The 20,605-nt window shown below is 37.0% G+C and overlaps 1 long non-coding RNA gene across 2 annotated transcripts; it reads left to right on the top strand.

The window, feature by feature from the left end:
- The first annotated feature begins 9,160 nt into the window (after positions 1–9,160).
- LOC130171125 (uncharacterized) lies at positions 9,161–15,570 on the top strand. 2 transcript variants are annotated; one of them, XR_008828079.1, is made up of 9 exons: positions 9,161–9,425; positions 9,782–9,863; positions 10,185–10,288; positions 10,997–11,050; positions 11,224–11,313; positions 13,312–13,756; positions 13,857–14,017; positions 14,733–14,972; positions 15,079–15,570. It is a non-coding gene; the product is annotated as an uncharacterized LOC130171125 (long non-coding RNA). The 2 variants fall into 2 exon arrangements; XR_008828080.1 differs by having other exon boundaries at positions 9,752–9,863.
- Positions 15,571–20,605: the final 5,035 nt, after the last annotated feature.

Genomic DNA, 20,605 nt, shown 5'->3' with positions numbered 1-20,605 from the left:
TTAAGAATCACTTTTTACACCTTGGTGGTTTTCATCTATATTTTTTAGCCAGATGAAGGATTTTAGCTGTCGGACGTCTGGATCTGAAGTTATCAGAGAAACAAGCTGAGGAAATGTGAGTCAGCTGAGCTCCGTGACGTCTTGTGTTCGCCGAAGAGCGTCAGTGATTTACTGATTTTGAAAGTGAAACTGTTTTATTCAGTGTTTCTGCTGATTTTAATCGCCTGGTGTGTTTTGTTGTGGAGAGGAGGAAACCTCTGTGGATCATTCAGCTGCTGGTAAAAACCTCCTGAACGTCTGGGTCATGAGTTATCAGAGAAACAATCAGAGAAAAGGTTAGCATCAACCTCAGCTCCAACTCTTTCCTGTTCCCTGAGAACAGCGTTTCTCAAACACTGACTTTAAATGTGAAACTGCTTTATTCACCTGAACCACTGACACTGAAGGAATCCAAACCACAACTCCCATAATCCCACGCTAGTTCACTACATCACCCAGCGGCGTCTTTTGTTATTGCTTTGATTGCGAAACTCCTAGAGGCAGAAGTTACAGACTGTGTGTTTAAAGATTGATCTGAGAAGTGGTTAGCCGTAGATTAATTTCTGGTAATTTGTTTAAACACAAATTTATTTATGAACATGAACTCAATAATAAATCAGAACCTTACGACCGAGAAAACCAGCAGGAACTCCATGAGAGTCAATTGTGGGAATGACGCGTTAATCATCATTAATGCTAAAAATGAGCTGGTATTTCTCAGGTTAAATGCAATAACACATACTGTTCCTACATGGTGTCACCGTGCTCGAGCTGAGGTCTGTTGAGGTGATGTGGTTCTAATAGCGTTAAACACTCGTTGTTTAAGATGAATGAATTGAAACAGAAACAGAAAAACGCCTCAATATAAACCGTGTTCTCAGTAACTTGGTGTTTTGTTTGCACTGAAACTTTATACATTAGCAAAACGTCAGGGTGAAACCGCCTTAAAGATTTCCAGCCTTTGTTTGTGCTCTGACAGGTGACGCCCCCTGTGTCTCCACACTGCCCCGTCTCTCTGTCGGACTCAAAATCTGTGAATTCATTCTGGTTTTTGTCTTGTTTTGCTTTTTTTAATCCACCGAGCAGAGAAATGCATAACAAGCGTTTCTCAATGCTCCTTAAAAGCTTGAAGTTGTTAATCCGGAGTCTCTGTGTGTCTTAATGGTGTCTCGTTAAGGAATCAGTGAGTTAATAGTCCCTTCACAAATCTGATTTGGACAGTAAACAAAACCTTTAAGGCAAGCAGACGTGCTGACTCATGGAAACAGCACAAGGCTCCCAAACAGGAGTTTTACTTCTTTTTACTTCACAGCTCTTTGTTGAGCTGGGCACAAACTGAGGGATAAAACATGACAGCTGTTCTACACATAATGCTCCATATATTTTTTTAAATGTGTATAATGTGTATACAACTCTCTTCTTTCAGTTTCTCTTCCTCTCTTTCTCTACTTTAACCTCTCTATCTGCCCATCATTTGTGTTTCCGGGGGAAAGCTTAGCAGCTAAACCAACAGGGCCTCTCCCATGAGGGTGAGGGACAAAGAGAGGGAGAGACACAGAGGAACTTACCTCATACTTCATGACAAACACACACACGTCTGCAGCCGTACACATGCGTGTGTCCTGCAGTCACCTCGCATTCAGGTGTTCAGGACGTGTTCGATATACACAGCTGAGACTGTTCACTGTTCTCCTGCAGCCCCATTTCCAGAGGTATATTTAAGTAATTAGCCCTTAATTAGGATCCAACGCTGTGATTAGCTTAATGAGTAGAGGTAGTGGTGAGTAGAAGCTGTAGGGGTTGTATTCTGAGGGCATGTTTAATTTTACAGCCGTTTTCACTTCATTTCGGTTTCAGTTTTTCGACATTTTAAATACAGTTATATCTTAGTATAAAGACACCGACAGATGTTTTAGGGCCTTTGCGCAGCTGCACTTATAAAGGAACTAAATATATATATAATATATATTTTTGTATGGATTAAAGAAACAAGATTTAGCTTTACAGGTGCTGTTGTTTTTAATTTGTTTTTATTATATGCTGTTACTCGCAAATATTTTTTTATCCCGTTATCTCGAAAACAAAGCTCAGTCAACCGTTATCTCGAGATAATGAGATAATTATTCTTTTATCTCGATATAACGGGATAAAAAAATATGTGCAAGTACGGCCTTTCTCAGCTTCTGTAGTGAGGTTATAGCTGTGCTAGCTACCGCTAGCTTTAGCTGTATGTTGAGCAAACAAACATGAGAGTGGTGTCAAAGCTAAATGAGGAAGTGTTAGCTTAGTTTAGCTTAAGACTGGAAACGGGAAACCGTCTCGGCTCTGTCCAAACGTTTTTTTAAAAAAAATAGCTTACAACCACCTCTAATGGTCATTACTTTAGAAATGTTGAAATGTTTTAAATGATTTATTTTTATTAAACGCTTTAATGTGCGCTGAGCAAGGCTAACTGTTTCCCTTTGTTTCCAGTCTGTATGCTATAAGCTAACCAGCTTAGTTTAACCAGTAGCGTTAGCTCCAGTCTCTCTTGGCTGTTAGCGGGCTACAATTTTCTTTAACTGTCTTCTATAATCACCACCAACACGACTGTCACATTCACACCTGTCCCCCTGGAAACAATGGTGGGAACCAAAAGTGCTCCGCACTAAAGGGGTTGTAAATAACCAACTCAAATGTTACATTTAAAAATTATATATAAAATTATAAAGTACTGCATCTGATAATCAAATTATATAATAAACTCAATGAAGTAATATTGATTAATAATATAATAAACTCAAATAATATTGCAGCACTTAATATACAACACAAATTAATATGGTAAACTTCATCTAAATGTTTTCAATAATGAAGGTTACAGTGTTAGCAGTTTTTTTGGGGCTAAGAACCAATGAAGTTACAGTGAATACTTTGTGAATAATCCAGGTTTTTAAATGTAATTTTTCAATGTGAGCACCACAGAGGAAATCCCAACCACATCCATTGTATTAAACTAAAAACCTCACAGATGGATATGTTGGGTAAATAAAAGTAGATTTATCTGCATTGCTGGACGCCACACGAGGTGAGAGAGAAAATATGTTTTGCCAATTTGGGTGAATTGACCCTTTAAGCTTAAGTGTCCCTCATCGGTGCCCCTAACCCCCTGGATGGGAAGATGACCCCTCCATCACCCTGTTAACCCGGTTCCATATCCTCCAGCTTTATCCTCCGAGGGGCTCTAAAGGCCAAGTGGGGTCATGAAACAGAAGCTGCTAAGGTGGGAGAAACTTAGGACATGGCTCAGCTACAAGCAGAAGAAGAAGAAGAAGAAAAAGGAGAAGAAGAAGAAGAAGGAGAAGAAGAAGAAGAAGAAGAAGAAGAAGTGAATTGTAGAGTATAGACTGACAGGACAGGGGGAATGGGAGAGTTGAGGACAGACCTGCGATGTTTGGACAGATGGTGTGAGGTGGAGGTCTGCAGGGTCCCACTAACTCGGCCTTATCCCACATATACATGTCCTAATCCTGCCTAACTCTGCTTCAAGCAGCAGGCTTACACGTCTCACCTCACAAGGACCCCCCCTCCCTGCCCCCCTCCCTCTGAGGACCTGTCTTCTTCACTCTCTACACACACACACACACACACACACACACACACACACACACACACACACACACACACACGAGATTAGTCACAAATGACAAAACAAGAATGAAAATACTGAGAGGATTTCGAAATGAGAGGTAGAAGAAAATATGTAATCACTTCAAGAAGAAAGACTTTAAAGGGCCGGTTCAACAAATTACGTAGTAATCCAAAATTTTTGTTTAATTTGTCCAGGTTTCATGATAAGTATCTCTCAGACTTCTGCCTCCACCCAAATACAGTGGAGGTCAATGGAACTGGAAAATAAGATAAAAATATCAACATCTCTTTACAGAGTCAGTCTCCACTACACTGGAATACATTTTCAACAGTTTTCATAGGAACAATTAGAGAGTAGCTCAAATGAAAACTGTTTACAGAAAGTAATTTGAGTGAAACAGCCCTTTAACGTTTTGGTAAACGACCATTGTGAGCACAGGTAAGTCACATCAGGTTGGACAGTTATAAGTTCTCCACATCAGACCCTTTTCTTCTTTGTGCTTCTATGAAAACCCAAAGTGCTGCAACATCCAAAGCAGGCTTATTCAATCAATACTGACCGGCCCGCCGATCAATTGTTCAATTACAAACTTATGTACATACCTTGTGGTTGTATCCCTCCGCCACTCAGACTAGTTTCAGGTTACATCCCTGTTTATCCATCGTCGTATGAAATATTATTTATTATTATTTGTGTGAAATCTTATCATAATTGCTGTGTGAGGTCGAGTGATGGCTAAAGATTATTTTGTGAGGTCACCGTGACCTTGACCTTTGACCTTTGACCACCAAAGTCTAATCAGTTCATCCTTGAGTCCAGGTGAACGTTTGAAGAAGTTCCGTCAAGGTGTTGATGAGATATCGCATCCACGAGAATGGGACGGACGGACGGACAACCTGAAGACAACATGCCTCCGGCTCTGACTGCCGTCGGCGCAGAGGTATAAAACATTTCCCCAAACTTTCAACAATAATTTGTTGTGTGGCATCAAATACACAAACAAGCTCAGTTCATCTTGGACTTTTTCTTTCTCTTAGCTCTCTTCTGTTGTTTTCCTCCTTCTGTCATTTAAGAGATCCTGTGATGGATCAGACAGCGGACATGATGTGTTTACTTTTGTTAATGTCGCAGCTTTTGTCGCACAGAAAATCAAATGAACCATTCATCCTGATTAATTACAGGAGGCCTATTTACTGTCTTTCTTAGTTAATGATTAGGTTTCCTTTGCAATGTGGCAAAATAAAAGTTTTGAAAATGTGATGCCATTTTGAGTCAAGTGTACATACAGTATGAGAATAGCTCAGGGAAAATGTCCAGCCCCCGGGCCCTTGGTTTTCAGGAGATGTGGCCCCCTGAACAACGTTGAATAGCCCTGATTTAAAGTTTGAGTTTAACCAACAGACCTTTGTTGCATCTCTCCCGGCTAACAAAGATCACTGATTAGCATTCAGCCTGTTGTGGCTCATCTTTTTCTAATATTTCATTCACATGCCTCCATCTCATCACGTCTGGATCGCTGACTCTATTGACCGTCTCCAGACTGTACAAAGCTCTGCTGCCAGGCTTCAAGACACATGAGCTCATCACTTCTGTTTTATTTGATCTTTAACATTCAGTGTGTTTCCAAACTGTTGCCCTTCATACATCCAACAAGTCTGACTCTTACCAGTGCTCCTGCACGTCACACAGTTTTCTTCTTTGAATTTTGTGCATCTCTGAAAACCCAAAGTGCTGCAACATCTTTCCTAGCTAAAAAAGTTCGTTGATTAGCATCAATTAGCTTGTTGTGGCTCATCTTTGTAGCAATGTTTGTCGTTATAATAATGTTGAAAGTTTAAATTTGACACTCTGGGAAAAGACATAGTTGTTGTCTTGCTGAGATTTAGATGAAATGATTGAAACCATTCTTGTATCTTGTACAGCAGCTAATGTTACAGCAAGGCGTCAGTTAGCTTAGATTAGCATAAAGACAGGAGGAAGGGGGGCTTGTCTAGATAAAAAAAAAAAGTTTAATCTAAACTGAATTTGTGAACTTTAAAGGTGCTGGTTGGTACTATTTAACCTTCCTAGCTGTTTCCCCCTGCTTCCTGTCTGTAAGCTAAGCTAACCGTCTCCAGGCTGCAGGTTCATATTAAAAGGACTGATAAGAGAGCGGTGTTGGTTCCCAGTGAAAAACAGCAATAACCACGTGACCCTAAAACATCAAACTACTCCTTTAAAGTCCTTTGAGGCGTTTGCAGTATTTTGTCTAACCACTATGGCTTGAAACATGATTGTAATATCAGCAGGATGCCTCTCGGCTGTGTGATTTTCTCTCCCTGCTGATTGAATTCAAACAGAAAACAAATGTGGCATGCTGTGAAACGTTCATTACCACCAGTCACATACTGCTTTATTCTCTTTATCTATTTAGCGAAAGCCATTATTCTATATTCCCTCTGCCTTGGGGAATGTTGTTTATCATTTAACTTCCCTGCTCTCTGTTCTCCTGGCTGTCTCCATAATCTCAGTGTTTTTGTAACAGCCATCTAATCCATCACTTGAACTGTTAAGCTTTAAATTGCCCATTTAAGACTGACTCTGAGCTTGTGCAGCTGCAAGATTACACATTTCATACGTCTTAAGCTATTTACTGTCTTTTATTGATTTTCATTCCAGACCATCCTACTCCTGGTTGTTTGTGTGTTTGTGTGCGAGTGTGTTTACTCATGTTGTCCACATGTGGGGTCTCGTTGTGAGTGGACTTAACAGGCTAGTCATGGGATTAGTACTGATTCTCCCCCTGAAACTAGTGTCAGATTAACAGATACCCCTGCCTTCATAAACCGTCTGTAATGTAGACATAAGCTGTCAGTACCCCTGCTATTACCTCACCCACCCCGGCCTCAACTGTCTTATCACCATCTCTGACGAGTGGACACACTCGTCATGATCATGTCGCTGTGTTTATGGTGGTGGTGGAGCTAAATTTAGAAATTTAGACATTAAATCCTAATCCTACCCATACGCAAATGTAATATATGTACATATGTTGAATTTCAATAAATGAAATACATGCACCTAAAATAAAAAAACACACGCAAAAAAAAGAATCCTATATAATATTGACAAATATGTAATATAAATATGTATGTTTATGTATGTATGTTTATATTCAAAACATATGTTAGATATGTTACCTATATACATATGTTAAAAATTAATGAGAATATATATATATAAGCATGTATATATTTTTTTATATGTATGTTGTTTTTTCTTAATAAACACAACATGTTGTACCATATTAAAATGCCATAGATATTTTTAATATATATAGATATACAAGTTTTACTTTGGGTAATGTTATGTTATAAACTTATATCTTCATATATCCAGAGGATGTATATATGTGATGATAATATATCCCCTTATATTTAACATATATGGCAACATCACTCTTGATATAGGGACATGCATGTCATATATTACATTTCTGTGTGGGTCACGTTTGCTATAATGTGTAATCTTTATTGAAGTTCTTACTGATGTTCATGTGTATTACATTTTAACATTATATTGATTAAAAATTCACTTACATCATGTTCAGTGAATGCACATTAATCATAATAATCTCTTCATTCTTTACAGATCACAGAAAGTTGCTAATAAATCATGATCGCCCACAAACATCTTTTTGTATAATTCATGTGCAGCAGCAGTGATGTTACAATCTGTCGCTGCGCGGCTCTAAATATAGACAGACGGCTTAAAATGTGCAACCGCACATCAACAACTGACGCATACAAACAAACATAAAGAATCAGACGACTTTAATCTTAAAAAAACACAGATGAGCAGAGATGGAAATCACGGGGTGGCAGCAGACAGAGAGACAGAGACGGAGGTTAGGGAGGATGAGGAGGAGGAGGAAGAAGACAGGGATGAAGGGATTAAGGTGGTCGATACTTTGGCTCCTCTCCCAGACTGAGAGATGACACTAAATCTGTTCATTCATCCCCCCCTTTCCTCACATACTGCAGTTGCTGTGACTCTTCTTCCTCCTCATGCCCCTGCAGGATTATGATGTTTTACTGGAAAAAATTCTTCAAATCCAAAACAAATGCTGCATTTAAAGTCAAATTTATTGATTGCTGAGATTTAATAATAAATTACTCACAAAATATTTGGCAGAGAAAAGTGCAGGGAATTTAAAATGATTAAAAAAAACAAAAAACATTTGAATCCAGAACTTTAAAGTTATTCTAAAGTTATTGTAAAGGTGTAAAGCTTAGGAGACATTTACTCCTCTGCAGTGCACCTGCAGGTCTGCAACTTCCTGTGCACCAATTTATATATTTACATTTTTGCTGTCTCACTCGTACTGGTGTCACATGCATTACTCATCACTGTATGTTCAGGTGCACACATACATAAGGAAGTGTGTGCTTGTTTGTGTATGACCATGAGTCTACCAGGATGCATTTGCTACTGTTTCTAACTAAAATGACAAATACAGAATCTCTTTAAACTATTATCATAAGCGGGTTATTATAATTAGAGTGTATAATACTTATTTATCTATATTAGTATTTCTTGAATTGTCATTAAATTTGAATGTGATGAAATGTCAAATTGTGTGTAATTCTTTTCTTATTCATAATGGTTATATTTTATAAACAATCCCATAAATATAATATTTAATATAATCCTTGTGATTATATACCGATCAATCTACATAAACTCATTATGCTGACATTAGTTTATGAGTTTTAATCATTTATAGTTTACATGAAAGTCTATGGAGTCACATTCAGTCACTCCATTTATGACTCGGCAGCTGTATACACTACAAACTCCATTAAAATCTTTCAGTAAAATCACTATTACACACTGATCAATTGTTCATAAGTTCATTATGACGACATGTAGCCTACGATTAATGAGTTAAATACCATAATGCAAGTGTTTTAAGGCTCCTATTCACTGCCATTCCTTCTATAATTGAGCTAAATACATTTTCATATGATTATAAAGTCATCATTAATTTGCAGAGCAATCACAGGGATTGTGATTGTGCTCGGTGGTACAGTGGTTAGAACTGTAGCTCCACACAGAGAAGCTTGTGGGTTTGAATCCTGGGCTGGGGCCTTTCTATACCATGATGTTTTTATGCCTACTATGACTTTTTTTTAATTACTTTTAACTATACAAGGCATTATTTTTTGTTTACCATTACTTTAATAAAGCTTAAATAAATGTTATTTAAATGATCTTTACAGACAAAGAATGCTCTGACCTTCTGTGGCTGCTTTCTAAAGTTTCACCGGACTAAACATCAAACACCTGACATGTAGCTTTACTTTTAAATGTCATCTTTGGTGGCTGTGCTGTAAAAGTGCATATATAATATATTATATATAATATATATAATGGTAACCTGCCAGCCCGACCTGTCCTGTGTTGTAATACCACTTTGTGACACTAGACGCTGTGTGAGTCGGTGGCGCGTCAAGTCTGCTCTCAGTCCCACGAAGAAGAACAACTTCCGGTAGCACTTGAGGTTAGCATCACAGAAACACAGGAATGGCTGAACCTCCTAAAAGACGATATTCATCTGCATCCCGAAGGACCGCTCCCGACAAGAAACCGCGTTCAACGGCAAAGAAAAGAAGCGACACGAGTAAATCTGGATGTGTCTTCCCGCCGCTGGAGAAGCTGCTGAGAGGAAAGAGATGCGGTTTGATGCCGAGCTCGCAACTTTCCTGTTAGCCCGGTGAGTAGCGTCAATGTTAGCTCTGAAGCTAAAAGTATAATCAGTGTAACGACTGACAAACATTTCAGGTGGTGATATTGACGTTGTCGACAGACGTTTTAGCGGTTAGTAGGATTGTGTCTGTTGCTCTCGGCTGTTAGTGACGTGTGCAGCTAGTGACGTCAGTAACTTTAGGCTCATCTTGTAACTGACTGTAACGTGAGATTGTATGGAGCCAGGAGACCGAGTGAATACACGTCGATCGGTTCACCATGTTGTAACAACTTTACATTACTGTTAGGAGATCAGCCATGATTGAAAGTGAACTAGGTCTTTACATTTCTCAGGAGATTTCAGCATCCCTCTGTCTTCATCAGGACCTGAGCCAGTACAGGTGCAATACCGCCTCCACCTGTCTCACCAACGGCAGAGAGTCCAGACACAGTGAGGAGGGTCCAGGTGAGTAACATGTTATCGTTCACTTTTAAAAGTAAGTTGTCTATACCAATAATTAAATCAGACCCACAGTGTAAAAATGTCCATACTGCTTATTCTTAATAATGAATATACCACTGCCTATATTATGTATTTTACAGTATATCTATATTTGTATTACTCAATTTGTGTGTGTACATTGAATTCTCCTCCAGTTGTTTATTTTTGATTATTCATATCTATCCTCACAATTTATTATATACACACAACAGACCTAACATGTTTGAATGTAAAGAACTTGTATGATGTAAAGAAATTGTCCTATCACATGTTTGTCTGTATCAGGACCAGAAGTCCGGTCTAATCTTCACCAATGATGATCCAGCACCTGCCTTTTCTTCTGCATCTGGCCTCATCAATCATCAACCACATTACATCAACACCTTGAGGTATTATCCCTGCACATAACAGATATTGTCTATACTGTGAATTTTTTTTTTTTTTTTTTGGCCCATCCCCTAATCAATACCTTTTGCACATCTTGCCCAGCAGGAGTTTTGTCATTCTAAAACACTCTTGTACATAGTTGTGTAGAATTGTTTTTTTTTTTATCTGTATATTTATATTTGACTGTTGCAGTATTTTACTTTATTTTATTTCTTATGAATATGTTAATCGGCTACTTCACCAAGCCAAATATCTTGTAAGTGTAAACCTTGTTTCCTGAGTCTGCCTTTGTGATGTCATCATCATCCCTTCCTCATGCTGCTATAGCCTGCCAAGGCCCACCCTTGTGTCCTGCAGTATGCCCTTGCTGGAATTTTGAGCACCACGTTTTACAGTTTTGTGCTTTGTATGTGACACAGACGTTGACAGAAGCTCTTCCTCTTTCAGTGTCTTTGTGTCGCCTCACCACTAATGTGTGTTTATTTATTTTTTAATATATAAATAGAAATCTTCTACAAATTCTGCACGTATCATTTATTCATAAAGTCTTGTTTTTATTACAGTATATGCTAAATGAGGTTTAACTGGATGATTGATACACTTTTTATGTACTGAAGTTCTTATAATGCTTCAAAAAAATTTCATAGTCAAGAGGAGCTGCTTAACATGTCCTTATTTTTCCTTCTATGTTATATGTCATGGGATGGCAGAATCCACCTCAGGCCAGAACCACACCTTGCTGTTGCCAAAACCAGCAAAAAACGGTAAGTCATGCGCCCAATGATTTAAACTACAAAATGATATCCTGTTACTACATTTAAGTCGTCATCATCACGACTGCATCAGAAAACGTGGTGGATGTGATTAATATATTTGGCTTGAATATTACAATTAAAATACTTGTTTAGAAACTTGCCGTGTTTGATTTGTTGTTCAGGAACTCATTGTGATGAAGTAATGAGGAACTACTCAGTAACAACTGTTTATCACTTCACTGACCAAAGCTCTACAAATAGTAAACTACCAGGTAAGGTTTAATATAGCCTGCTTTATACTGAGAGATGTATATTAGTTAGCAGATGTTATTAAAGAAATTGTTGTTGACTGTATCTATTTGTATCCAGGCTCAAATTAGGGTCAAAATGATTTTGAGCTTGTAAAGTGATGTTCACAAATAATTAAAATCTTTGTAGTTGTAAATCAACCTTTGTAAACCTGTAAAATAAATCTGCTTGAGAAATTCAAGTTTGCGTTTGTGAAACAATTGAAACACTTGTGTCAAAGAGATTTGTATTTGTTGAAAGTCTGAATCAAAACTCCACAAAATGATCAGTGTTGAGGTTGAACAAAGACACTGGAAAAGAAGAGATGGATTTGTCAACATCTGTGTTGCGATACAGAGCAGAAAACTGTAAAACTTCAGTGTGTGACACCGAAGTGACGAGGATCAAAAGATGTACTTGTCAGTGTCTCACACTGGGAATGTTGCTCACTGAGTTTTACAGTTTTCTGCTGTTTTTCTCTGCATACAGTCGTCCACAAAAGCATTTCTTCTTTCCCTGTGTCTTTGTTGAACTTCACCACTGATCATTTGTTCAGTTTTGATTCACACTGTCTGAACAAATACAAATCTCTTTGCCACAAGTACAATTTTTCTTCACATGCTCAAACTTTCATTTCTCATGCAGATTTATTTTCCAGGTTTATGAAGGTTGATTTAAAACCACAAATATTGGAATTATTTGTAAACATTACTTTATAAGCTCAAAATCATTTTGAGCCTAATTTGAACTGGGGGCTAAGTTGGGGGGCGCAAGTTACCCGCCGACTTTGTTAAAAAATTTTTTTTTAATTTTCTTTATTGGTGAAAAAAACATGGACAGAACAGAAGATGGGGCGTGGCTAGAGCATTAGCAGCTAGCATTAGCATTTTTTTTTGTCTATTGTTGAAAGAAACATGGACAAATAGAACACAGAGGGGGGGCTAGCTTGGTAGCATTAGCAGCTAGCATTAACTTTTTTTTTCTCTCCTTTATCGTGGAAAAAACTGGACAAACAGAACACAGAGCGGGGGTAGCTTGATAGCTTTAGCCTTAGCAGCTACCAATAAACTGCAAATAAAAAATGGTGAGCTAGCATTTGTATTAACACTGATCATCAGGATTAGCTTCTTTTTTACAATAATGACATTGATTACAATTATAATGATGACGATGGCATTCCCATTAGATTTTTTTTTCAATTTCTTTATTGATGGACAGGGAAAGAAGGTGAGGGGGGTGGGGGGTAGCTTGCTAGCATTAACAGCTAGCTTGCTGGCATTGTTCATTGATAGATTCATTTAATGATTTCATTATAAGATGACAAGTGGGGGGGGCAGTTTGCTACCATAAGCATGAGCTTTTTTTTCTTTTTTTTGGTGAAAAAAACATGAACAAACAGACCACAGCTTGCTGGCATTTTTCATTGATGAATGAATTTAAGGATTTCAAAAGAATGCAAAACAACAAGTGGAGGGATAGCTAACATTAGCATTTTTTTATCTTTATTGATGACAAGCAGAAGGTGACACAGAAGACATTTTAACCATGAAGCACGATAGATCATTATTGACAAAGTGTATTTAAAGTGACATTTTGTTTGATTGAAAATAATAATAATGACAATAATAGTAAAAACAATAATTATAATTGAAAAAATAATTGATAATGGTTATTGATAAGCAGCTAGCTTGCTGGCATTATTCATCGATGAATGAATTTAACGATTTATACGATTATTTAAAATAATACAATGTAAAAAAGTGAGAACTTTCTAAATGCACTGTATGTCTAACTGATTGATCTGTCCAATAGCCATCTCTAGTATTCTTTCCAACCAGGGAGTTTCTCTAGGATGAGGTGTTATTCAGGCAGTTAATGTTCTTACAGCTGCTTTCACACGACTGCTGTGTGTGTATTAAATTCACACACAAATATTAACATTAACATTTGGAACCTTTCTCTGTCTCTCTCTCTCTCTCTAGGTGACAAAGAAGCTGCTGGTACTGCTCCTGTTCTGTTGGTGTGTTGGCTTTCCAGGATGGCGGCCGGATGATGACGCCACATCTTGGGGGTGGACCCCTTGAGGTGCCTGTTGTCTCATTGAGGCATAGCGGTCCTCGCTGGAGGGGAAGCACAGGATGCTCGGCCTGACTGTTGCCAAGGTGATCCAGAGGATCTCCTGGGAGGAGTGGAGTCTCCACTGTTGGAGGAGGACACATGGGGCAGAGGAGACGCTCCTCCTCATCCAGGATCTCCACGTCTCCCTGGACGTCTCTTTGCTGGATTCTCTCTGCATCCAGGACATATGGAGACACAGAGGAGCCTCAGCTGCATTCAGGACCCAGCAGGTGCAGCTGTACAGAGACTGGTAGACTGACAGAGGGCGGGGTCAGCCTTCTGGTTTCCACCTTAACCACTTCATCCCAGGTACATGCGTGTGTCTCAGAGCTTGTGATTAAGTATAATGTGTATTATCATTTCATGCAAACATAAAATTCATTTTTGATCCAAAACCTTTTTCCTCAAGCCAGTGCCAAGTACTTCCAAGCTCCTGACAACACCTGCCAGACAGAGCAGGAGGAAGAGCGAGTTCTTCCCTCCCAGAGACCAGGAGAGGCAGCCCAGGTGACAGTTCAAGGCAGCGACGGGGGAGAACACCTCCTGTCCTGGGAAGGAGAGTCTCCAGAGGTGAGATTCACTTCAGATATCACTGTTTCCTCTAATGAATATCAGATCTATATTAACACTAGGGCTGTCCCAACGATTATTCTTTAAACGGTTAAGCTAGCGATTATTTTTTCGATTATTCGACTAATCTAACGATTTTTTTTAATTAACCTAACAGTAATTTTATTGCAATTATTTTCCAGTTAGTCATTTAATATAACAATTTGCCCCGTCCAACACACACACACTGCACCAGGGTGCTTCCTCTTTATGTGCTCGTGACTGTCGTGCTAGAGTGATATGCCAGATGCACTTTGCAGAGTCTGCAGACTATCGCACTGTTGGTGTCAAGATTAAAGTATTACCAAACTTTGGAGGACCGTGTACGAGCCTTTTTTGCCGCGTGTTGCTCCACACGCTCCGTCGTACCGCTGGTAGACGCCGCCGTGTTGTTCAAATAGATTACACAGACGCAAATCATTCACGTAGTCAATGACTTCAATTACGTCCCAGTCCGTGCGCTGCGCTTGTATCCGGGTAAACCAAAGACGATGGATATAAACGGTCCATTAGAAAGTTCCTGTTTTGTTCTATGAACATTTACCCTGTGTGGTTTTACACGACGCGTCGACATTAAAATTCCACGTCGAATAATTTTTATAATCGACAACGTTGATTACGTCGGATAATCGTCCCAGCCCTAATTAACACACACTGCTCTCTGATTATCTTTCAGCTGTCTTCTTGGACTGAACTCGGGCCCTGCAAACTGGGCCAGTGTTAGCCGCCTGGTGGAGGCCGTTTGCAACCAGCTCTGCGTCTTCACCCGGTGGCCACGTGGTCCAGAGGGACCGTGAGGACTCGCTGGTCATTCATTCTCAAGCATTATGTGGCATCAGAGAGGCAGTGCTGGCCGGCCCCAGGTTGATGGCTCAGACCAACATCCAGCTCTTTGAATTGAATCGAGGACTCAGTGGTAAGAGTTTGTCATAAAGCTGTTGGTGTGTTGGAATCTGTTCTGTGATTTATCTTTTAATGAAAGCTGGAAATCCTAAAACAGTCTGTTTGTCTGTGTGTTCCAGGTGCTGGCCAGACTCTCCCTTCAGCAAAGGGTCTGTTCTTGGTCCAGGTGGGACAAGGACAGACCTTTAACTTCAATGTCCCAGAGGAGCAGCCTGGCCCCTCCAGCAGGGGTCTGCCCTCTCCTCCTCCTCCTCCTCCTCCTCCTCCTCCCCTCTAGACGATGAACAGCATGGCCCCTCATCCAGTGCTGTTAGTCCTCCCCTCACTCCAGCACCACTCCCCTCTTCTGTTCATCCACCTCCTCTGCCTGGACCACCTGTACCCAGGACCAGAGCCTACAGGAAGAGGAAGGCGGCCCAAAGCTGCTGTGGCAGAGCGGGGGCCGCTGCCTGGAGGAAAAACCCGCTGACCGGCGCACACTCTTTAGTGTGAACTGAACACTGACAGTTCAGATTGTGAAGCAGGTGTCAGTGTAGTACAGCTCATGTACATTAGTTTTATTCAGAACTTAATTGTTGTCATTGAAAAGATGTCTAATAAATAAACCTGTGATTAAATTGTACTGAGTGTTTCTTCATATTTACCATCTGCCTCATGACTCTCAACTCTAGTATCTGTCTCTAGATCCTGTGTTGTCACTGTTGAAGGACGGACACATTTAAACATTTCTATGATGTTTGTTGTTGATTAAAGCAACATAGAAAGTCTTTGATTAATTACATTCAGGAAAAACTTCAATGTGTTGTGATTTCTATACTGTGCTGCTGCTACTGTTAAAATTCATACCAGACACGCTCCATAAAAACCATCAACAAAGCAAAGCTTCATAAAAAACTTTATTTCACATTAAAACTGCATTAACTTCAACAATTTACAATCAACTGTAACTGAGATTAAAAATAAAATACAGTTATGAATGAAGGTACAGGAGAACTTGACTGTCACAAGACAAATTTGCATAATAAAGAGGTGGATGAATCTTATTTAGTAACAAGTATAAATTATAATAGAAATGTAAAAATAATACTTCATAGCTCAGTGAGGACAGTGCAACAGTCTGACAGGTTGACTGGAAGCTATTGCAGCCTTTGTACTGTTCTCTTTTATGGTAAATGGTGCACAAACACACAGACTAGTAAAGTCCAGGCAGGAAGTCAACAGCAAGAAGCGCCTGGGTTCAGCTTCAACCCTGGTTCTTTCCTGCAGCATGTTCTCCTTGTGTTTCCTCCAGGACTCTGATTACTAGAACAAAGACATGCGCATTTAATCAACTGAGGACTCTAAATTGTCCAAAGGTCTGAATGTGTGTGTGTGTGTGTGTGCCTGTGTGCCTTGAAGTTTGAATGTTTGATGTAATAAAAAAGAGTTTGCTACATTTGCATCCAGAATCACAAAGTTTGAATGACATCTTTATCCCTTACTATACTATGACGTTTTTTGTCATTTTTATGCCTTGCTATACTATGACTTTTTCATAACTTATTATACTATGACTTTTCATGACTTTTTAAACCTTACTATACTATGACGTTTTTTTTTTGGCATTTTTAAGCCTTATCATACTTTGATGTTTTTTGGCATTTTTAAGCCTTACTATACTATGACTTTTTCATAACCTATTATAATATGACTTTTCATGACTTACTATGCTATGACATTTTATCCCTTACTATACTATGATGTTTTTTGACATTTTTATGCCTTACTATACTTGGACGTTTTTTGGCATTTTTTAAGCCTCATTATACCATGACGTTTCTTTTGCATTTTTATGACTTACTATACTATTACTTTTCATGCCTTACTATACTATGACATTTTATCCCTTACTATACTATGATGTTTTATGTCATTTTTATGCCTTGCTATACCATGACATTTTTTGGCATTTTTTTAAGCCTCATTAAACCATGACGTTTTTTTTGCATTTTTATGAATTACTATACTATGACGTTTTATGCCTTACTATACTATGACTTTTTCATAACTTATTATACTATGACGTTTTATGCCTTACTATACTATGATCTTTTCATAACTTATTATACTATGATATTTTATGACTTTTTATGCCTTACTATACGATGACGTTTTTTAGCCCTATTAAGCCTTACTGTACTATGACGTTTTTTGGCATTTTTATGCCTTACTAGACTATGATGTTTTATGGCATTTTTATGCCTTACTATATTTTAACTTTTTACGCCTTACTATACTATGACGTTTTTTGTCATTTTTATGCCTTACTGTACTATGACGTTTTTTGGCATTTTTATGCCTTACTATACTATGAAATTTTTTGTCATTTTATGCCTTGCTATACTATGACTTTTTCATAACCTATTATAATATGACTTTTTTTTTTTACTTTTCATGCCTTACTATACTATGACATTTTATCCCTTACTATACTATGACGTTTTATGTCATTTTTATACCTTGCTATACCATGACGTTTTTTTTGCATTTTTATGACTTACTATACTATGACGTTTTATGCCTTACTATACTATGACTTTTTCATAACTTATTATACTATGACGTTTTATGCCTTACTATACTATGACTTTTTCATAACTTATTATACTATGATATTTTATGACTTTTTATGCCTTACTATACGATGATGTTTTTTAGCCCTATTAAGCCTTACTATACTATCACGTTTTATGGCATTTTTATGCCTTACTAGACTATGACTTTTTTTGGCATTTTTATGCCTTATGCCTATGACATTTTGTACCCTACTATACTATGAGATTTTTTTCCATTTTTAAGCCTTACTATATTTTAACTTTTTATGCCTTACTATACTATGACGTTTTTTGTCATTTTTAAGCCTTATTATACTATGACCTTTTTTGGCATTTTTAAGCCTTATTATACTTTGACGTTTTTTGGACATTTTTATGCCTTACTATTCCATGACTTTTTCATAACTTATTATATAATGACTTTTTATGACTTTTTAAGCGTTACTATACTATGATGTTTTTTGGCATTTTTATGCCTTGCTATACTATGACTTTTTAGGCCTAACTATACTATGACGTTTTTTGGCATTTTTATGCCTTACTATAAAATTACGTTTTTTTTTTGCATTTTTATGACTTACTATACTATGACGTTTTTTGGCATTTTTATGCCTTACTATACTATGACTTTTTTTGTCATTTTATGCCTTGCTATACTATGACTTTTTCATAACCTATTATAATATGACTTTTTTTTTAACTTTTCATGCCTTACTATACTATGACATTTTATCCCTTACTATACTATGACGTTTTATGTCATTTTTATGCCTTGCTATACCATGACGTTTTTTTTGCATTTTTATGACTTACTATACTATGACGTTTTATGCCTTACTATACTGTGACTTTTTCATAACTTATTATACTATGATATTTTATGACTTTTTATGCCTTACTATATGATTACGTTTTTTAGCCCTATTAAGCCTTACTATACTATGACGTTTTTTGGCATTTTCATGCCTTACTATACGATGACGTTTTTTGGCATTTTTATGCCTTATGCCTATGACATTTTGTACCCTACTATACTATGAGATTTTTTTCCATTTTTAAGCCTTATTATACTATGACCTTTTTTGGCATTTTTAAGCCTTATTATACTTTGACGTTTTTTGGGCATTTTTATGCCTTACTATTCCATGACTTTTTCATAACTTATTATATAATTACTTTTTATGACTTTTTAAGCCTTACTATACTATGATGTTTTTTGGCATTTTTATGCCTTGCTATACTATGACTTTTTATGTCTTACTATACTATGACGTTTTTTGGCATTTTTATGCCTTGCTATACTATGACGTTTTATGCCTTACTGTACTATGACATTTTTTGGCATTTTTAAGCCTTATTATACTATGACCTTTTTTGGCATTTTTAAGCCTTATCATACTTTGACGTTTTTTGGGCATTTTTATGCCTTACTATTCCATGACTTTTTCATAACTTATTATATAATGACTTTTTATGACTTTTTAAGCCTTACTATACTATGACGTTTTTTGGCATTTTTAAGCCTTATTATACTATGACGTGTTATACCTTACTGTACTATGCCTTTTTTTGGCATTTTTGAGCCTTATTATACTTTGACTTTTTTTTGCATTTTTATGCCTTACTATAAAATTACGTTTTTTTTTGCATTTTTATGACTTACTATACTATGACTTTTCATAACTTATTATACTATGATATTTTATGACTTTTTATGCCTTACTATACGATGACGTTTTTTAGCCCTATTAAGCCTTACTATACTATGACGTTTTTTGGCATTTTTATGCCTTACTAGACTATGATGTTTTTTTGCATTTTTATGCCTTACTATACTATGACGTTTTGTACCCTACTATACTATGAGATTTTTTTCCATTTTTAAGCCTTACTATATTTTAACTTTTTATGCCTTACTATACTATGATGTTTTTTGTCATTTTTAAGCCTTACTATACTATGACTTTTTATGCCTTACTATATTATGACGTTTTTTGGCATTTTTATGCCTTATTATACCATGACGTGTTATACCTTACTGTACTATGCCTTTTTTTGGCATTTTTGGGCCTTATTATACTATGATGTTTTTTGGCATTTTTATGCCTTACTATACTATGACATTTTTTGTCATTTTATGCCTTACTATACTATGACATTTTATCCCTTACTTTACTATGACGTTTTATGTCATTTTTATGCCTTACTATACTATGACGTTTTATGTCTTTTTATGCCTTACTATACTATGACTTTTTCATAACTTATTATACTATGACGTTTTATGCCTTACTATACTATGACTTTTTCATAACTTATTATACTATGATATTTTATGACTTTTTATGCCTTACTATACGATGACGTTTTTTAGCCCTATTAAGCCTTACTACACTATCACGTTTTATGGCATTTTTATGCCTTACTATACTATGATGTTTTTTGGCATTTTTATGCCTTACTATACTATGACGTTTTGTACCCTACTATACTATGAGATTTTTTTCCATTTTTAAGCCTTACTATATTTTAACTTTTTATGCCTTACTATACTATGACGTTTTTTGTCATTTTTATGCCTTGCTATACTATGACGTTTTATGTCTTACTGTACTATGACATTTTTTGGCATTTTTAAGCCTTATTATACTATGACCTTTTTTGGCATTTTTATGCCTTATTATACTTTGACGTTTTTTGGGCATTTTTAATGCCTTACTATTCCATGACTTTTTCATAACTTATTATATAATGACTTTTTATGACTTTTTAAGCCTTACTATACTATGATGTTTTTTGGCATTTTTAAGCCTTACTATACTATGACTTTTTATGCCTTACTATATTATGACGTTTTTTGGCATTTTTATGCCTTATTATACCATGACGTGTTATAGCTTACTGTACTATGCCTTTTTTTGGCATTTTTGGGCCTTATTATACTATGACTTTTTTTGGCATTTTTATGCCTTACTATACTATGACATTTTTTGTCATTTTATGCCTTGCTATACTATGACTTTTTCATAACCTATTATAATATGACTTTTTT

This window comes from Seriola aureovittata, chromosome 6 (genome assembly GCF_021018895.1).
Source record: "Seriola aureovittata isolate HTS-2021-v1 ecotype China chromosome 6, ASM2101889v1, whole genome shotgun sequence".
Lineage (NCBI taxonomy): Eukaryota > Metazoa > Chordata > Actinopteri > Carangiformes > Carangidae > Seriola > Seriola aureovittata.
Note: the sequence above shows the minus strand (reverse complement) of the source record. Positions and strands in the feature narration are given on the sequence as shown.